We start from the raw sequence: 21,368 nt of genomic DNA on the forward strand, positions 1-21,368 counted from the left end.
GCCAATCAGAAGTGACTGTGGGAGCAAAGGAATCATTTGTAGACAAGACCCAAACCAACCTTTGTATGGTTCCTCTTTCTTGATGACCAGCCTGACTCCGCTCTGACTTCCGCCTCCGATTTGCCAGGGGACATCAGGTCCTTCCTCAAGTCGGGCAAGGCCCTGAAGCACTGTCGTGCCCACCACCACCCTCCCGTTCCACTGCCCTCCTGATTTCGGCCCGAGCATCTTGTGCAGAATCTGCTCCAGCTCTGTGCCCCTTTACTCCTTCAGGGGAAAATACTATGTTTATAGGGATGGGAACTAGCTGTTTTCTGGAAACTTTCTAAAAATTAGCTTCATTTATTAGAACCTCAAAGCCAAAAATCATATCCAAAGTAAATTAGCAGAGTAATACAGAGTAATGAGGGTGTTTGAGGGATGGATTTCTCAGCCAACTGAACCATTTTATTAACCCTTCAGATACAATTCCTGATTTATCGGAGGTAATTGGAAGATGGATGAGTGTACCTCTGCATGAATAAACGATAGGATGGGGCGTTAGGGTCTTGGACTTGAGCTTATGTCAGAACTGAATGTGACAGGTGGGCTCTCATTTTCCCGATTTGGGTCCTTGGGAAAACCACAGATCATTTAGTAATCCTGTTTCCTCAACTATACAATGGAGATAATCACAGCCCTATCTATCAGTGAGGGTTAAATGCATACACGTATGTTATTATATACGTATATATATTACACACACACACACACACACATCATGCACGCACATCCTTGCACGCATATGCATTATAGGTGCCACATGCACATGCATGTATCACATGTTTCCATGTATCACGTGCACATGTGTGTATCACGTGTACACGATGCATCGCATGTGCATGTATGTGTTATGTGGAGGTGTTATGTGTGCATCTGTTGTGTGTGCATGTGTGTGTGTTGTGTGCACATGTATTGTGTGTGCACACGTGTGCTGTGTGTACCCGTATGTATTTTATACGTCAAATAGGCAAAATATACACAAACAGTAAGTACCATGCCTGGTACTTACCAGTAACAACTCATTAAACGTCAGCACTGTCCTTACCCACCATCAGCGCCGCTTAGCTGAAAGGTAGATTTATTTTCCCCACAAGCTAAATTCTACAACAGAGCCAAGTCTCACAAGAAGTTAGTGGTTGAGCTAAGACAGAAAACATAACTTTTGATTGCTTATCCTCCTCCACTAAACTTCAGACCACACTGCCTCCTATTAAAATTAATTTCTGTTCCCTTCGGGTGGAGATTTAAATTTGTCATGCCTCCCTAAGCCACCGGACCCCAAGCCCCATCGCTGATTGTTCCTCAGGGAAGCCAGAACTGCTTGAGGTAATTAATCCACTACAGGCGCCCCTACCACGACTGGGAAGGAAACACCAAATTCTACTTGGTTTCTTTCTAATTAGTAACAGAGAGAGGGAGTGAGGGAGACAGACTAAGGACAGAAAGGGGCTGAGCTACACGGGGTGTGGTTCACATGTGTTCCCAATCATGACCACACAATGAAAATGTTTTCTTTCTGGGGCAATCAGGCAAAATCTTGGAAAAATGAACTCCCCCCCCCCCCGCCCCGTATGTACAATAATAACAATATCCCAAATTTGAAACCTTTTTTTCCTTCAATCTTGGCAGTTTGTCTTCCAAAAGATTTGGACAACTTCCAAGCTCTGATGGCCTGTGCATGACCCTTTCTCCAAGGACACAAGTATTTATTTATTTTATAATAATAAGCAAACATGTATATGATGCAAATTCATGTGTCAGGTTCTGTTCTAAGTGCTTTCTCTGTATTGACAAAAATGCAATCTCCTTTAACAGCCCAACAATGAGGCATGCTCCTATTTCCACTGAGGAAACTGAGGCACAGAGAGGTTTAGTTACGTGTCCAAAGTTGATCAGCTAGTACAGGGCAGAGGCAGGATTCACACCCAGGCTGCCTGGGTTCCCAGCCTGCGCTCATCACCACTCATCATCCTTCTGCATGCAACCTCCATGGTGGAGGGGGTAAGGCAGACCCAGAGGGGCGAGACCAGATGAAGAGTTGAAGGGGAGACACAAAAGTGAAAATGAGAACTCTCAGGAAAGGAGGCCACACCACCAGGCACCTGGGCATCGGTCCCTCTTTTGCACAGGGGCTCTGCCATTCTGGTTTTCTTCCTTTCCAGCTCATGAACAAGACAACTGTCACCAGTGCCCTTGTTCACTCTGCTTCCCTATGCTCTTCACTTTGATTGACATTCAGCCTCCATTCTCTTACACTCTTGACCTTGAATTCCATTTCTAGCCTGTGCTTCCCCCAGGTCCTGACCTCCATGTCTCCGACCCTGCCCAAGTACCCTGATCCTGGCTCCTAATTGCTCCCTTTGCTTAACTGCCTAGTTTAACGTCCAGACCCTGCATTGGCCCTTGGCTCTGATTAATTGCGGCCTGGGACTCAGCAGCAGGGGTCTGAATCCCTTCCCAGCCACTAGAGTAGCCAGGCTTGACCTCTGTTGGCTAAGCGATGAAGGATGCCACACCCACCTGTTGAACATGGCGGCTGCTGTGAAACATACTTGGTGAGTGGTGCATATGTCACAGACATGACTCTGCCAGCAGAAAGACCCTCAGGGGCTGGCTGCCATCTGCTAAAAGGCAAACATGGATGGATGGGTAGATGGATGCATGGTCTCTGACCTCCCCTGATTCCTTCCAGGATTAGAATTCTTGGATAGTGGTGTTCAGGGGCCTGGGGATACCACTGTTCCAGGAACAGCTGGCAGGGCTTGCACTGTTGGAGCAATTGATGGCTTTTAGGGGCAGAGATTAAGTTTAGGCCAGAAAGAGAGGTACAGGTCTAGGATACACAGCAGTGATTCAAAGATAATGGGGCTGAGCTGACTGAAGAAAAGGAAAAGAAGTACTTAATCTGTGAGGGATATTGATGGGAGAGATATTCCAGCATGCAGTTCCCAAGAAATGCACACAGTTCAACTCAGAGGCCTGAACTTTCCCGTAAGATCGGGAGGTATCGAGAGACATATTAATCTCTCAGGCCAGCAGGGATCAGGGGCCTTGCTCCCTGGATTCTGCAGGAAAACACTCGGGTGTAAGCTCATCAGAAGTGATGTGAAGAGAGCACAGAGGGAGAGAAGGCATGCAGATTATATAGATTCTTATATATGTTGACTTCCTGCAGGATGTGATCAGCTGCTTTGGAAATATTCACTGGCTTCTTAGACGGGGCTTCTAAAAATCATGTACTTCTATACATCTGTCTATATGTTAAATCACTTAATGAAACACCAGCTCACTTAGCTTTACAACTAGCCTAGAAGGTTATGGTTATTATAATCATTATCCAATGTTACAAATGAGGGAGTTGAAGTACAAAGAGTCAAGTGACCTATCTGAGATCAGTGGTATCACCAACACTTAAACCTGGCCTGGGCCCCTGAGCATTGTGCTGTACTGCCATCCTGATAGCCAGGACAGTCATGGCCGTCCATGCCTCCAAGCCCTAGTCCCCTTAAATGGAAGCTTCTATATGAGCAGCTCTGTCCCAATGAGACAGTGATGGACAACCGGCCCACCAAAGGCAACCACACGCTCTCTCCTGGAATTCAGAAGTGATTCATGGACTGGGCCAATAATGGGGGATATACAGTTAGGGCGAAAGTTGACAACCAGGTTATACACAGCCACATACACCCCCAAATTCCTGGAGAAGGGGGAGCTGTGAACCTTCCCCCAAAAGTGAAAGGACGGGCACATGCCAAAGGCATCTTCCTGCACCCAAGAGATAAAAAGGAGTAGCTTCATTCCTTGATTCCTAGTCTGAGAGCCCTGTGGTCTGCCTGAAGTTTGCTTCCTGATCATAGATGGTCATGTAATTGATCATGTAACCAATACTGACTCATTAAAATAATCCTCGACTAAGAGATGAGCTACTCTACAAACGAAGACTGTACCCAAACTGGTATGACCAAATGAGATTAATGGTAATAAGTTCTTGAAGTGTTTTATCATGTGGCAAAACTTTGCTAACACTGTCATCTCACCTAATCCTCCTGATAATCCTGTAAATTGCTAGTAATACTTTTAAAGAAGACGACTTTGGGATTTACAGAGGTTAAGGAATTCATTCGTTCCTACCACAAGTATTTGGGTGTCGCTATGTGCCAGTCCCCTTTCTGGGACTTAGAGTAGAGCAGCAAATGAAATAAAGATTGCTTTGCCCTCATGGAGATTATGTTCTAGAGAGGAAATAAAAAAAACCAAGAACTCTAACAAGTAAGTTAACTTAGGATATTAGCTGGTGAGAAGTACTACGGACTTGGAATCTACCTGGAGAGTCAGGGTGGAGGTGGGTTCTGGGTTGTAATTTTAAGTAGAGGGATCAGGGGATACTTCGTTGATATGGCCATATCTGACCAGAGGCTTAAAGGAGGTGAAGAAAGGACCACGTGGATATCTGGGCGAAAAGCATTCCAGGCAGTGGGAACAGCAAATGCAAAGGCCCTGAGGCAGGCAGGATCAGCGGCTCCATCCAGTGGGTGGAATTAGTGACAAGGAGAGGAAGGAGGCCAGAGAAGTAATAGGGCCAGATCACAGGACCTTGCAGCTGTCATAAGGACTTTTTTAGTTATGTATTTATTTATTTTTAGATAGAGAGAGAGAGAATGAGTGGGGTAGAGATAGAGAGAGGGAGACAAAGAAAATACCAATCAGGCTCCATGCTGTCAGCACAGAGCCCAATGCAGGGCTCCAACTCACAAACCGTGAGATCATGACCTGAGCCAAAGTCAGACATTTAACCGGCTGAGGCACCCAGGTTCCCCAGGGACTTTTTATTCTGCGTGAAATGATGACCTATCAGAGAGTTTTGATCACGTGAGAGACTTCATTGGACTTATTTCTCAAAAAGACTACTCTGGCCACTGTTGTAGGGGTCAAGATCCTAACCTGTAAGGTCATACAAGCAGCAAAACCAGAATTCAAGCATATTTTACCCCTAAGCACTACACTCTATTTCCTCTTTAATTATCAAGGTTCTAAAGCAATAAAAAGCTGTTTCAAATTATTTTCCCCTTGCTATGGTGTAGTGCCTTTCCGCCTTTGCTCTGATGGGAGAAGCCTCTGCAGACCTCTTATCTTATTGAGCTGCCATCAGAATAGCAGTTAGTTTTGATGATATAAAGATTCTTACTATTTGCCTGGCACTGAACTGAGTTTATAAACTACACTCTCACTTTACCCCCACATCAAAGCCAAGAGGAAATGGTACAGTTTCCGATCCTTCCGTGCAGATGAGGATCTGAACCTCAGAGAGTTTCTTTTCTCACCCTGGCTCCCAGGGAACTCTCGCACATAAAGATTTCCCCATACTACCTGCCTTGGGATAGGAATGGCCTTTCAAGCAATTTCTCGCTGAGAAGTCTGACAGCTCCGTAAGACGAGAAACTAAGTGGTAGGCTTCTCTTTATTAATCTGTTCCCGGGACAGTACCCCGCACATAGAAAAAGTCTATGATTTATTTTGGATGATCGCCTGATGTTAACAACAACTTTTAGCCTAGTTAAAATAGATCTTAGAAACACCGAGTATTTCCTTAGAAGGTAATTTTAATTCCATTATAAGCCACAAAGGAGTGTGTTCAATATGGCGTCCTTGGATGCCATGGGCTCATGAAATTTCAGGTGGGTAATGAATATACATTTGCTGACCCACTGAGTCATAGTAAGGGGCCATTCTGCCATGTGGCACACTCTGTCACTCCCTTCAGTAAGTTACGTACCCAACCTGGGTCTCATTTCCCTCCCTTGTGAAATGGAAAATGCCACTAAGTTTGCTGTGATCATTAAATAATCGAATGCATACAAAGCCCTTACACACTGCCTGGCTTATAAAAGGTGCTCAAGAAATGTTACCTTTTATTCTAGTATGAGCTTAGGATTCCTTTTCTTCTGCTAGGGATGCTTGGGTAGATCTGGGCCTGACTGAACTGAAATCTGCTGAGACAGATACTCTGGGCCTTTTGAAAGATGTGCTATGAAGACAGCAGTATGCTGGGAAATGTTTAACAGCTGGCTCTTTAGCACAAAACAAGAACAACGATTGCAGCATTTGCCGATGTCAATGGTGTCAATACCCCCAGCATGGCTGATCTCAAGTTATCGAGGTGGTACCACTGAACGTGGAACCGGGAAGATAACATGCATGGGCATGGCTGGCTCTTACCGATCTGGCTCCCGTTGTACTGTGGCAACTCGCCCACCATGCCGGCTCTTTCTCTTGCCAGTTCAGAACATACAGGCAGCCCAAGAGAGGCAGGCTCAGCCCTTCTTTACTCTACAGAGAGACTCATCTGATTTGCCCGTGTGGACAAGGTGATTTTTATTTTAATAAGCACGTATAGGCTAATTCCAGTCTAAATGAGTTAAGGTATATCATGTGCTTAATCAATAGATGTGATTTTTATCGCTGCTTTATGGATGAAGAAACTGAGAGCCGGAGAGATTAAGAACTTTCTTAGGGTCACACGGCCAGCAGATGGCAAAGCCCAAATTCAAATTAAGTGGCCTGGCTCGGAGTCTGGAGTCTGTTCTCATATCTTCTCTGCTGGCCCAGGCACAGGACTGGTCGGTCTGATCCTGATCATTGCCCAGAGAGGAAGTCCAGAGAATCCCATCGGTCACTCTCGAGCCTCTCTGCTGCGCTGGGACCAGCCTATAAGGCTTGTTGCTAAGTTTCCTGCTTCTGTAAACCCATTCTATTCCGAGCTGATGGCAAGCAGTGAGCGCTTGATGGGCGCCTAGAAAGTGCCTCACTCACTTCTCCTTCTGGGGCCAGCAACCTAAGTGCTCCGTGACAAAGAGGCCCAGGAGCCTGGGACAGAGGCTTTTTGAAATACTGCTTTTGCGTCTCCCATGGGAGGTGCAATTCCAAAGTCTTCCTGAACTCGCCTTTCACAGGCCTGAGCAGAAACCCCCGCTACTTCTGGAAGTGCGCTTCCAAAGGTTGTCTGGCAGCCGGAGCAGAACAGCTGCTCAGCAATGCAGTGATCCAGCAGCCCCAGAGGAGGAGGGGACGGCGGGGCCTGCTGCCCTGTGCCAAGCCCAGCACCCACCAGCTGCCTCCCTCCGGCTTCCATCGGAGCAGAAACAGCATTAACTCCATCAGCACCAGCCGGCCCAGCCGCAGGGCAGGAGCTGGGTTTCCCGGAGGCCACGGTGCCCGGAAACACATAGCTAGTGTCTTCAACTCATCCGCACCCTTTTCTCTCCAGAGTTATTTTCTATTGTTCTGTCTTCCCAAGAAGGCACCGGTCTCGAAGTCGCTCTGCTGAGCATTCTTCTCTCATTTCATTCCTGTACTAGTCCTGCTTCCCTCTTGGCTGGCAGGCCACAGCCACTCACTCTCTTTATACTATAGAGAAAACATACATTATGGCAAGTTAAGTGGATCCTAACATTCAGAGGAATCTATAACGATGAGAAAGCCCCTCATTATGTCATTTTGCTCCCTTTGCAGTCCTTGGCATTCTTGGATGCCGCAAAGCATGAGCAAAAACACAGCAAGATTCCCACTCCCCCGTAGGCAGAGAAGGGAATGCCTCACTGCAGATTATGATCCTACACCAAAAAGATGGAATGGAGACTTCTGGATTCCCACCCCTAGGACTCAACCCCGTGTAAGCCATCTGGGGTGGGGCCTGGATCCCCAAGGACAAGAAGCTCTTAAGCCAAGCATAAAACAAAACAACACACAGACGCAGACGTGAATAAATAAAGCAGACACATCCACATATGGGAAGGCTCCCTGTCCCACTCCCAGGAGGCAGACTCCCCGAGGCCTTGCAGATGTCACAGCAGAATCTACTTGCAGGTTCCAAGTCGTGCAAACCCAGCGCCTAATGTTACTCTAGAAAAAATGGAGTGGAGAGACTGGAACATTTTTTATTTGAAAAAGAGAAGATGCACCCCCCCCACACACACACACCCCCCAACACAATTGTTGGTCCCCTCATCATTTCACTGAGATTTGCCACCAGTGGCTCCGGCCATTGGTGAGTTGACAATTTTGCATGGCCTCCATGGAGAGGACACAGGACTGGCCTGGGACCCTGTCCATAAAGAGAAGGGACGTGGGACTGAATTACGGGGGGCGGGGTGTGGGGGGGGAGGTGTTGGGGAGAGGGAAGGAAAGACAAACAGAAAATTAGAGACTGAGCTCTCTTCACAGAACTGTTACTTCTTTTGTGGAAGCCATGTGAACGTAATCTTGGTGAACACATACACATTCGTGAACATAAGCAATGGTGAACTCAAATAATGGTCAGCTTAGTTTTCCAAAATCTGTTGCTACCCTTAATGTCAAAAAAGAAGGTTGATTCAGTGTTAAAGGGGAATTATTTTAAAAATAGAAAACTACATAATCACTGTCCTAGCATAATGATTGGGTATCCGTGTTTTCCATTGAGTTACATAGGTGAAGATATTTTAAATGATAAAACTTTTAATTATCATTTTTATAATTATACAAAGTTATAATTTTATCATTATAATTTTTATAATTAAAAATAAAAATTTGTGGGGCACCTGGGTGGCTCAGTCAATTAAGCATCTGACTTGGGCTCAGGTCATGATCTCGCTGCTCATGAGTTCGAGTCCCTCAGAAGGCTCTGTGCTGACGGCTCAGAGCCTGGAGCCTGCTTCAAAGTCTGTGTCTCCCTCTCTCTCTGCCATTCCTCACTTGCTTGCACACGCTTTCTCTCTCTCTCAAAAATAAATAAACATTAAAAAAATTTTTTAAGTAAATAAATAAATAAATAAATAATATTTGTGTTCTGTTTTTTATTACCTTTTTCTTTCATTCAACTTCAGAGTTGACATTTTTCGTGTTTACCAAAGACTTCTGAGTGACCATTTTTTAATCAACACATACAAGGACTGGAAATTCCAACACCGATTTAACCATTCTCTTATTGTCAAATTTTTAGGTTGTGTCTAGCACGCACATATTCTTTGTGAATCCAAGCATTAGTTGTGGTGGATTATCTCCTCACGATAAATTCCACTAAGAATGACTGAATAAAGGAACGCTTATATTTTGTGGCTTCTGTTACGTATTGTCAGGTTGTTTTCCAGAAACACTTACATTTATTTTCAAAACAACATCACCCTAAGAATGGGTCAACCTCACAAAAATGTTGCCAGCTCTGGAAATTGCTGATTTTAAAAAAGTTTGAAACATTTAAAATCATCTCCTGCCCTCTCCCTTTATGACACCCTGTATAATAATCATAAGGACAATTGGAGGGGGGCAGAAAAACACATCTTATTCTACAAATTCCAAAGAATCCCAACCAGGATGCTTTCTGGACCAATCTGGACCAGACGCTTGGAGGTGAAGAACATCTTCCCTGCCGGAGTGGCAGGTGTTGCTGTTGGTTAAAGACGATGCCGGTGTTGTTGAATGGGAGGTAGGCAGTTCTGAAGAGCTCTACTAACCCCCCCTGGTCAGAAGGAGCAAGGTTTGGTGCTCTACATATGGACATCTTTCCTCCCCCCAAATAAACAGAGAAACATTCCTCTAGCTGCTCAGGCTGAGTCTGGCAAGATAGTGATGTTTCGGTTTCAAGGACTCCTCTCCAGGATACCCTATGTACATATCACCTTTAGTGCTATTATTAACGTTCTACTACATTAATATCATAATATGAATAGCAGGTTATTAATAACATAGCACCATTAATGCTGCTAATAAAAATAGCTCGTATGTATCGCATGTTCACTCTATGCTGAGCACTCTGATATCAGATCTTGTCTGGGACCAACAACACTATCCACTCACTTGACAGGTTCTGGAACAGAAGCATGTCAGCCTTAAAAGACTTGCCCAGGGCCACACAGCTCATTTGTAGACACGAAGCCAGGCCACCTGAGCACAGAGCCTTTGTTCTTCTCAACTGTACTGCAGATCGCCTCCTTTCAGGAAACTTTTTCACATTTCTTCCATTTTACCCTCCGTTCCCTACAAATCTTTGTTGGCCAACATACATACCGGCAGTGGGCGGGGGTGGGGCTGGCAAGGACATCTTATAAGCGTCCTCCCCCTTTATTAGTGAACCACGAATTTAGCACTGACCCTGGACATCTCAGATCTGTCCCCCAGCAAAATGAGGCTCCATCCACCTGGACTCTCCTTCACTCTCTGGTGCGTTTGGCCTCTTTTATGTGAAGTTATTTGACATGGGAGCCAAAATGTAAAGCTTTCACTCTCTTCCAGAAAAGTCACCAGATCCGTCTGCAAAAGAAAAACTCCTAGTGGCCCACTTGGCTGTACCCGATTTCTTCCCAAGGACATGCTCATGAGACGTCCTCCTGAGACACTCACAGCCAACACCATCACTGAATAGTTGCCGAGGCCAGAGGTCCAGCCCAAATTGCACACTTTTGCCGATGCCGCCTCTGAGTACATAATTCCCGTGACAGCATCGCCATTACGGCAAACGTTTTCTCTGACTCTCCCTGGATCCCCTGGCCAGAAGAGTGTGAGAAACAACGCTGTGTGTTCAGAAAATGTTGAAAACATTGATCAAACTAAGGTAAGTAGTGAATAAAGCCATCATAACTTTAAATAAAAAAAATATGGGAAACATCAAATATGTCAAATGTCCTACATTTTTAGTTTGTTCACTTTCCAAATGAATGAAAATTTAGGAATTTATAACATCAGGGTTACAAATTAAAAGCTTATGGAAAACCGAAATTTACCCCCCTGACTGCTTATCTCAATCAAATTTACATGGAAATAACATTATACTGTAAAAGATTTTTTTTTTTTTTTCAACTGACTAAGTAATACTCTGGTTGAATTCCTTTTACCGGTATTTTTCAACACAGGGTCAGAGCATCAGAAAAGCCTTGGTTAAATGCCAATCACCGGCTTTATTCAAGGTCTCCTGAAACAGAATTTCTGGAATGAGGGCACAGGAATTACAGATTTTAAATGTCCCTTGGTTACTCTTACTCATCCTGAAGTTTGAGAACTGGTGCTCTAGCATATCTGCCTCACAGAGCCAGGCTCTGATGAACCAGATATAGACTAAAGCTCTGGAAACAAAAGCTGGCCTGGCATAGATTGCCCTCCTGAACACCAGGCAGAGTTCTGCCCCACTCTGGGTCTCCCTACCTTCCTCACTTCCCATAGAATTCACTCAAGTTAAGAGACTATTGAATAAATGAAGTAGGACACAAGAGACTTGAGTGTCCGAACAGATCCCTGAATAAAGATTGTATGAATGATCTAGAAAAACCCATGATCTCCTCCTTTTGGAATGAAAATGAAGGGACGATGAGCATTTAGCCACTGATGCCCTAGGGAACCCACTGCTCAGAGGGGGACCCAGAGGGCAGAGGAGAGATCAGATAGAATTTTAAAACCTTGGCTGACTCTCTGGTAAAGGTGACAAGTACCTTCTGATTTTTGGAATTATGCTTCCACATAGAGAAGTAGTGTTAGACTTGAAATAAAACTTTTATGAGTCCTCCTTAATCTCAAATATTCTAGAATACAACCCCCTTCTATTAGGTCATAGGCACTGATTATTTATTTAAAAACTATCATCAGAGATCTCTGAGCTCTTTGATTTGCGTAGCCTGTGTGTTTGAGGCATGCTAGGGAACACAATTACTATAATTTTGACTCCTTAATACGGGCAATCCTGCCCGCCTTGCATGCATGTAGCTTCCAATCCCATTGGAAGCATGTGAGACAACCAAACTCAATAGCACCTGTAATTAATTACTCACTCATTCTTGTATTCATTCATTTGGGATTTGCCAATTTTTTATGGAGAACTTGCTACATGCAACATAGATACTTTTCTAGTTGCTGGGGAAAACAGTGGCAAACCTACCAATATAGTCCCAGTTGGCACAGAGCTTATAGTCTAATGGGGACAGTTCATAAGTAAACGGGCAACTTTGACAAGGAAGGAGCTCTAGGACAGGATTACATGGTCTCCATGGGAGGAAGCCAACCACAAGAACAAAGACAAGAAAAACTGGAGGTGGGTGTGTCAGCAACCATCCAGGTGAGAGAGGGGAACTGCTGAGGGGTGTTCTGATCATTTTTCTTTCTAAGTAGTGGAGGTTAGGACAAGCCTAATCACTCACTTCTGTTAATGGATTCTGACCAATGAATCAATGCACAGAAGGCCAAATGTGAACCAAAATACATTATGAGCTAGCGAAGCTGGGCCTCCTCTCTTTCCAGTTTGCACTTATCTACTCAATTCCAGGACAATGTCACATCCCGTCCAGGCAGCAATAGCAAAGCACCATACAGATTGGGTGGCTCGCTAATAACGGAAATTTACTTCTTGCAGTTCTGGAGGCTGCAAATTCAAGATTGAGGCGCCAGCACATCGAGTTCTGGTGAGGGCCTGCTTCTGGGCCTACACTGCCAACGTCTTGTATCCTCACGTGGCGGAGAAGAGAGAGGGGAAGCAGGCTCTCTCGTGACTCATATAAGGACATCAGTCCCATTCGTGAGGGCTTCACTACCTTCAGTACCTCATCTAATTGTAAATATCTCCCAAAGTCCCCACCTCCTAATTTGCCACTTTGGGGCATAGGGGTTCAACACGTAAATTTGGGGAAGATACAAACATTCAGTCCACGACAGGCAGGAAGTAGAAATTAAGATTCTTAATCTTTCCAACTTTCCAAGGTCAGGCAGCATTGTGACCATAATTTTTCATGTTCCCCTATCTCGTGCCCTTAGGATGTGGTTTCCTAGAAGACTGTGGGCTTGGTTTTGTGTTAATCTTTGACCAATAGAAAACGCTGGAAATGGGGCACCTGGGCGGCTCAGTCGGTTAAGCATCCAGCTCTTGATTTCAGCTGGGGTCACGATCTCACGGTTCATGAGTTCAAGCCCTGCATGGGGCTCTGTGCTGACAGAGTGGAGCCTGCTTGGGATTCTTTCTCTCCCTCTCTTTGTCTCCTCCCCTCCCCACACTTGTGCACTCTTGTGCTCTCTGTCGCTCTCTCTCTCTCAACGTAAATAAACTTAAAAAAAGAAAAGAAAAGAAAATGCCGTGACAGTATGCTACATCTGAGCCGAATCCTCGAGAGGTCGGACACTCTTCTTCCACATGCTCTCAAACATACTACCACTTTGTGAAGAAGCCTGGACTACGCTGCTGGAGGAGGAGTAAGCCCGAGAAAAGCCCAGCTGCCCTATCCAAAGTCCGTCTGGACCAACTGCAGCTAGCTGAACTCCCCAACGCATGTAACAGTGCAGCCAGGATGAGCACAGCTGCCTACCTGACACATAGCTGACCACTGATATATCAAGTGAGCACAGAGGAAACCAGAACGGCCTGCTGACCCAGAGACTGGTGAATGATAATGCTAGTTTTAAGCCACTGAATTTCTGAGTAGTTTGTTATGCTGCAATGTCTCACTGATACACTCCCTGAGGTTTAAGTGACCCAAGAGACAGAGATCGGGCAGAGAGGGACAGATAGTGCCGCTTTTATTGTTGTGACTTTGTAGTTTATTACTACAGCCCGGCTCACATCAGGTTCTATTTTAATCAACCATCAAAGGGAGGGAAAGACGCTGCAAATATTCCCTCTTACACTTCTTGAGTCAGGATCTGAGGTAAAGCTTGGAGGAAGAACTTTCCCTGAGTACCAAGGTCCCTCCCTGTGCCCTCTAATCTTCTCTATGGGCTACTCACATAAGTCACTCTTTGGAGAATATAAGAAAGTTGCCTGATGGCTATGCATTGGCTGGGACTGAAACAAAAATACAGAAAGAATCACAAAGCAAAGCCAACTTCTAGACTTTTCATTTTATTTCTTTTTTCTCCCCTAAAACCATACCCGTGCTGAAGTGTAACAAAATATATATATAAACAAGCTGTCAGGCTTCTGACACAGCCGATGCCTAGAGTCAAATGTTTCTGCTAAACTTTTGATGGAGCCCTGGGGAGGACAGAAAGAGTCCCAAACTGGGAGGGATTGGCAGCTGGGCTGGGAACGCAACCTGACCCTCCCTTCCCACTTCACAAAGAAGGTTTTGTTGGGATCATGGGGCATGGTGAGTGACCCCCCTAGAGCCACGGGGATAAGCTGCGTTCTGAGGGAACATCTGGGCTGCCAGCTCAAGCCAAGCTGAAACCCTATCCTGGCCAGGGTTGCTCCAATGAATCAGGTGTAGGTGTATTTTTCCAGGATGTTCAAAACCACATCTTACCCTGAGAAACAGGGTTTTGTCCATAGACGCTTTATTCCTAAGGGTAAATGATCCCCCTAAGTTCCCATGAAGCGTATGTTTACCAAGGCTTCATGCCCAAAGAATCAGACTCAAAGACTGAAAATATGGCCTCCACATATCCTTCTTCAAAGCCTCTTGAGAATCCTCGCCAATACAATCTCTATCCTGATCGGCAGACTCACCCCATGCCATTACCACCTTGACTTTGTGATACAGTCTCAAAAGATTGATCATATGGAGCTGACAGACTGCATTTTTAAATTGCTCCTTTGTCATCTTCCAAGGAAATTCCCCAAACTTTGTCAGATTCTTCACTTCTTATCCTGCCTTCCCATTGTGCTATTGCCAATGGTAACACTCCTACTTTCAATACCCTTGATACATACCATGAACCCCAGGGATATACTGATGTTAGATTACAAACAGTAAGATTTGCATTTAAAGAGTTCTTGGGGTACCTGGCTGGCTCAGTTGGTTAAGCGGCTCAGATCATGATCTCATGGTTCGTGAGATCGAGCCCCACGTCAGGCTCTGTGGACAGCGCAGAGCCCGCTTGGGATTCTCTCTCTCTGCCCCTCGCCCTATTGCCCCTCTTGAAATAAACAAATAAAAAAGAAAAGAATTCTTAATATTTAAATTCCACACGGATCAGTTTAACTTAATATGATTAACAAATTAGAATCTTGAATACCATTTCTGTATCTTATGGCACCCTAATAAGGTTGATAGAAAGATTTCCTATTATATTGAGGCAGGGAGTCAGGGATAGTCACAGATAAATTTGGGACTACATCCCAAGGTCTTGACGTGAATCCTTAACAGTGGGGCACTGGTGTTTAGGGGATGGTCACGCGAGAGGACAAGGGCCAGGAACGGACCAGAGCAAGAAACAGGCTGAGGAGGAGAAGATCATACAGAACAGGGGCCTGCACTCATCCGCAAAGATGGAACCCCAGGCCACATGCAGACCAGAGACAAGCTAAGTAAGCACAGCCTCTTGCACATTATAATAACCGATGTAAACTTGCTTAGGAACTGTGATTTATGGGAAACGCTTACCTACATAAAACTAAGTTTTGCAAAACAGGGGACGACGGAGGTCAGATGATAGCAGTTTGGAGCACGCAGATTTCATCTGGCAGCAAAATCAGATGTTCCAGAAGTATGCATACCTGAGTGAGTCTATTAGCACCACACTTCTCTTGTAACCCACCGGATTACATGGTTGCTATTCGCCTCCTCCTCATCCAGTTCGCTCTCACTACCTACAGTGTCTCGATTTTACTTTGGGGAATTAGCCCCTTTTCCATTCTCACCTTTGTCATGAGATAGGGATGGGCCCCATCCTCAACTGTAGATATGGGCCTAGATTGGCTTACATCATTAAGTTTTTTTTTTTTTTCTTTATCACTGATTGGCTCAGTGGGACATATAACCAAATCATGGTCAAGGAGATGAAATTCATGGGGATATTTCGTGAGACTTCTGACATAAAGTCATGTACTCTTTCTACAAACTTTTTTTTTTTTTTTTAAATAAACTGAGTGCCTGGTCATTGGCTAGGATTGAGACACTGATGGAGAGAAAACATGCTTCCTCCCCTCAATAGGCACCCGGTGAAGGAGACAGTACTGTGAATAATTGGAATAATTAGCCTTGCTTCAAACATACTGATGCATTGAAATGGAAGCAGAGTGGGGAGAACCATCCTTCGTGTCTGTGTTTGAAGAAGAGAGGAGAGTAGATGGGCACCCCTTCACTTACAGATGGCAGAATCATCTCCGAAAGGCTGGTGGGAGCCTCAGGGTTTTCTGACGTCCCACTGGCTCCTGCCACTTCTTCACCGGATCTGCTGATGTGTTGGGGAGTCTGGGTCTCTCCCTTGAGAAACAGTTATCTCTGATTAGACTGAATTAATTTACTCCCCAGACCTTGATTTGCCAATATGATAATGTCTCGGGACTTAAGTGAGAAATCTTCTCATTATCTGGCCAAATAATGTCTGTCCAAGGGAGGAATACCAGGGAGGGTATCTTAACATCAAATGCAGGATTACCAAACAGAGATAACTATAAGGGATAAAAAGAAAAATGGGGTTAAAAATATGGGACACCCGGATGGCTCAGTCACTTAAGCATCTGACTATTGATTTTTGGCTCAGGTCATGATCTCACGGTTCACGGGTTTAAGCCCCGCATTGGGCTCTGCACGAACAGTGCAGAGCCTGCTTGGAATTCTCACTCTCCCTCTCTGCCTGCCCCTCCCTGCTCATGCTCTCTCTCTCTCAAAATAAATAAACATGACACTTTTTTTTTTAATATGGAAATCTCACATACCATAAATCTGGGAAGTTTACTGAGTGGACTTTATTTTTTTTTTTTTAACGTTTATTTATTATTGAGAGAGCATGAGCAGGGGAGGGGCAGAGAGAGAAGGAGACACAGAATCCGAAGCAGGCTCCAGGCTCTGAGCCGTCAGCACAGAGCCCGACACGGGGCTCGAACTCATGAACCGTGAGATTATGACCTGAGCCGAAGTTGGACGCTTAACCGACTGAGCCACCCAGGCGCCCTTTTTTTTTTTTTTTCTTACTGAGTGGACTTTAAACTTCAAAGAATATTACTACAATGGCAATAAGATACAACATAAGTCAGAAGTGGTAATATTAACAGTTTTGAAAGCACAGATATTGGATATTAGAACTTGGACCACACACGCACACACACGCAGATAAGTAGATATTGGAACCTAACAATGTTAGAGTTAATTAAACCTTCCATGGATTCTCTTGTATCCAGCAAGCCGTTATGGAATGTCTACTGATTGCCATGAACGGGGAACAGATTCTTGAACTGGCACCCATAAACTGAGCTGGAATGCAGACCACTGAAGTTTAGTTTTTAATGGAAAACTAAAGCTCAGGCCAAGGTATTTACACTAAAGTGTACGTTTCCAAGGAACCTTTGCTACAGATTTGACTCAGGCACCAATTACAAATTTTCAGTAATTTTCTGTTATCACTCATTGATAACAAAATAGCTCTTATATGAGTACACTCACTGAGTACTGGAAAACGTTCCTGGCTATAGAGGGGCCTGGCTATTCTCTCAATTTTACATATAACACATTTGATATGACATAGTACATATGTACACAATGTAAACGTAAGCTCTTTTTCCATGAGCTTACGATTAAAACTCAGTTTGTAAAAACAGCAATATCTAAAGTAGCATCCTGGGTAGGTTAGTTACCAGGTAAGTTATTTAAACATTCTAAGCCTTTATTTCTTTACCTCTAAGATGGAGAAATACCTAAATTTCAGTTTTTTTTTTTTTTTAAATAATTTTTTTTTTCAACGTTTTTTTATTTTTATTTTTGGGACAGAGAGAGACAGAGCATGAACAGGGGAGGGGCAGAGAGAGAGGGAGACACAGAATCGGAAACAGGCTCCAGGCTCCGAGCCATCAGCCCAGAGCCTGACGCAGGGCTCGAACTCACGGACCGCGAGATCGTGACCTGGCTGAAGTCGGACGCTTAACCGACTGCGCCATCCAGGCGCCCTAAATTTCAGTTTTTAAATGATGAACTAAAGCACTTTATATATAAATATAAACATAAACATAAATATAAATATAAATAGTACCATGCTTGGCACAGAGTAGGGGCTCAATGAGAATTGAGTGAGCAAACAGATGAATAAATGAATGATAGAAACAAGCCAGAAATGATGTAGGATTGGATTTATTTCTTAATTCTTTTTGGGAAACTATTTGTCACCATGGAAAAATGGAAGGTGCATTACAGCCATGAACAGAGGTCTCAAAATTCATGGTATATCCTTAATTCTGGGCAATTTATCCTAATAAAAGTTATACATTAGAATTATCACAAAATGTGATTTAAATTGTGTGTCATAGTACCCTTTTTCATACTAATGAATTTTCAGGGTATAGTATCTGTATGCATATAGCTTATTTACATATTTAGATATATTTCCTACATATAATCAGAATTTGAATTACTGTGTCAGTTTTTAGCTGAATAGTTTATAGTGAAATCGCATCTCGATAAGTTTGCTTTTTTTTTTTTTTTTTTTTAATCTATGAGAGGGCCAATTTGCTTACATCCGCTTTAAATTATTTCTTAGGCCAAAGGGTAGATCTTTGTCTCAACGTAAGTTTTTTAATAGTTTACATAAAATACACTAAGACTATTTATTAGGGCTTATGAAACTGTTGTACTAATTTGTAACCATACTTCAAATAACTTTTATAGAACTTGAATTCAATTATTAAACAGGGAATATATGATATTAGCAGAAAAATTTTAAAGCAGTAGGCCCCAACGTACCAATCAGCTCCTTATTGTCTATGGATCTTTAACATCGACTTTTTTTTAAGTTTTATTTTATTTTATTTATTTTGAGAGAGAGGGGGTGAGCAGGGGAGGGACAGAGAGAGAATTCCAAGCAGGCTCTGCACTGTCAGCACAGAGCCTGACTTGGGACTCGAACTCATGAACCGTGAGATCATGACCTGGGCAGAAACCAAGAGTCGGACGCTTAACCGACTGAGCCACCCAGGCGCCCCTTTAATATCTACTTTTATGTTAATCTTCAAGCAAACAGGCAAAGGAGAAAGGAGATAGAAGACATCAATGGTTCTTCACAATTCTACAAAGTGCTCTTAGGTCATCCTTTAAATCAGTAAACCATAGGTTTTGTTCATCACGGGGCCTTTCATCCTTAGGGGCCTTTTAACAGTGTTCTCAGTTCCACAAAATCTCTTATTCTTAAAATCTTGTGCTTTCCTCCATCTACCCCTACCTCAGAGGAAGACAACCAGTCTCCGCTTTCCCTCTTCTGGAAACAGGGCCCAAGATAACGATCAAACTGACTTGTGCAATTGTCTTTCTTAAGGAAGTGGAATCATTTTTCCTCTAATGTAGTGGGCAGCACTTCTCTCATGGAAGAGGTTGTCCTCATGAACATATCTTCAAGAGCCAGCTTGGAGTGGATGAGAGACAGTGCAGCAGAATGATTGCAGATATAGCCCAAACTTCCCCTCCCTGTGTCCTCTCCCTTTGCCGTGGGACTTTGAGGCTCCTCCCACCAAGAGGTGGAGTCTACCTGTCCTCCATTAAATCTGAACTGGTCTTACCATTCACTCTGGCTACTAGGATGTGGTGTAAGTGATACTCTACCAGTCCTGAGGCTAGGCCTCAAGAGATTGTACACATTTGTTCTCATGCTCTTGAAATCCTGCTCTGCGGTGCGAATGAGCCCAGACTAGCATTCTGGAAGATGTTAGACCCATGACCCCAAACCCTTCCTTTCCATAGCCACCCTTGAGTCAGTCATGCAGTTGAGGCCACACTAAATCAAGCAACCCCTTGGCGACCAACCGCTGACTACGACGCATGAGCAAAGCCAGCCAAGATCAGTGGAGCCTAGCCTAGATCTCTAGAACCACCTGGCTGATAAAGACTAGTGAGCAATGTTTATTTTTAAGTCCTTGAAGTTTGGTGTGGTTTCTTACTCAGCACTAGCTGACAGATCTATCCACAAGCAGGCAGATCAGCAAACGTTAGGATACGAAAGCTGTCCTTTGGGAAGCTGTGGGAAGCTGTCCTGCAGAGTCGAGAGGGAAATAACTGTTATTTCTACCACTGAGAGTGAGCTCCAAGAACAGGTGGTGTGATGAAAGGTGGGGAGGGGTGCAAAGAGGAGGAGGTCCAGCAAAATGGAGAGCATATGTGACTGTATGGGTGAGGGCCTGGGACACTCCGTGGTGACAGCGTGACCAGGGTATTTAAGAACAGGGAGTTTGCATGCTGCCAGGAAGTGAGCTTCTAATCCGTCTTGATGTCTACACTTTCAAAGTGATGTATGTAACTCATTAATGCAGTGTAGGAGTCGGTAGAGGCCCTGTTGTGGTTGTTTGGGAAAACCAGCAGGGGTTGAGCGTTTCTATCCGATAAAGCGATGGGATATAAAGATTGCATGCTTGGAGGTCAGAGCCAGGGATGCTGAGCCAGCCGCAGGAAAACAGACTCTGCATTTCTGCCCTCTTATGTGGAATTCGCCAGAAATACTAAAGAGTGTTAGGACTTCCAGGGACTACTGAATCTGTAAGGTAAGAAGGAAGGAGGTCGGGCTGTGTTTAGCTTCATTCTAGAGCAACAGACAACTGCGGCTGACAGAGAAATATCACCCCCCACCCCCATGGGAAGGCAATGCATCGATAGGAATTGAACACCTAAGCCTTATCTCATGGGATTCTCACAACCAGGAAGACGTTACCGGTTATCCTTGCTATATTTAAAAGGAAATAGACTTTCAGGGACGTACAAAAGGCACCGAATTTCACACCACCGCTGAGTGATAGGGGGTATTTAAGTCCAGGATTGCTTGACCCCAGCCCAACACTCTTTCAGTTCCACCAGGACTAACAGAAACATTCGCACACATCAGATGTGGTATTTCCACCAGCTGTTTTGTTTGTTGTTGCTGGATTTAAACATAACACCTCCCTTAGCAACTGAAAAGGCCCTTAGCTACCCATGATGTTTAACAACTACTTTCCACGTAAATAGCTTCCGAGGGTTTCATCTCATGAAATGGCTGAACCCAGTAGTGGGTTCTGGAAAGCTTTCCTCGGAGTTGATACAACAGGAGAGAGGCCCAGGCCACCATCTGGGGGGCTGCCTGGGAACGGCTGGTCAGGTGTTGACCCTGGGGAAGCACGAGGTGCACAAATTACCCAGATGGTTGAGACTTCTCTCTCGCTGGAGAAGGAAGGGGAGAATGAGCCCAAATACCCAACCTCCCAGAGGCAGATACAGAGATTCTGGGACTATGGTTTCTAGGTCTTATTTTCGGATCTCGACAATTCAGTGGGCGTTCCCTAAAGGCAACTGAGAGTGGCAAGGCGGAGTAACTTAATAACAAAAGCTAATATTTGGGTAGCACCAGGCACTATTCTAAATATTTGTGTATATCAGCACATTGAATCTTTTTTTTCTTTTTTTTTTTTTTGGTGTTACATATGCCATTTC

Source organism: Panthera onca, chromosome A3 (genome assembly GCF_046562875.1).
Source record: "Panthera onca isolate mPanOnc1 chromosome A3, mPanOnc1 haplotype 2, whole genome shotgun sequence".
Taxonomy (NCBI): domain Eukaryota; kingdom Metazoa; phylum Chordata; class Mammalia; order Carnivora; family Felidae; genus Panthera; species Panthera onca.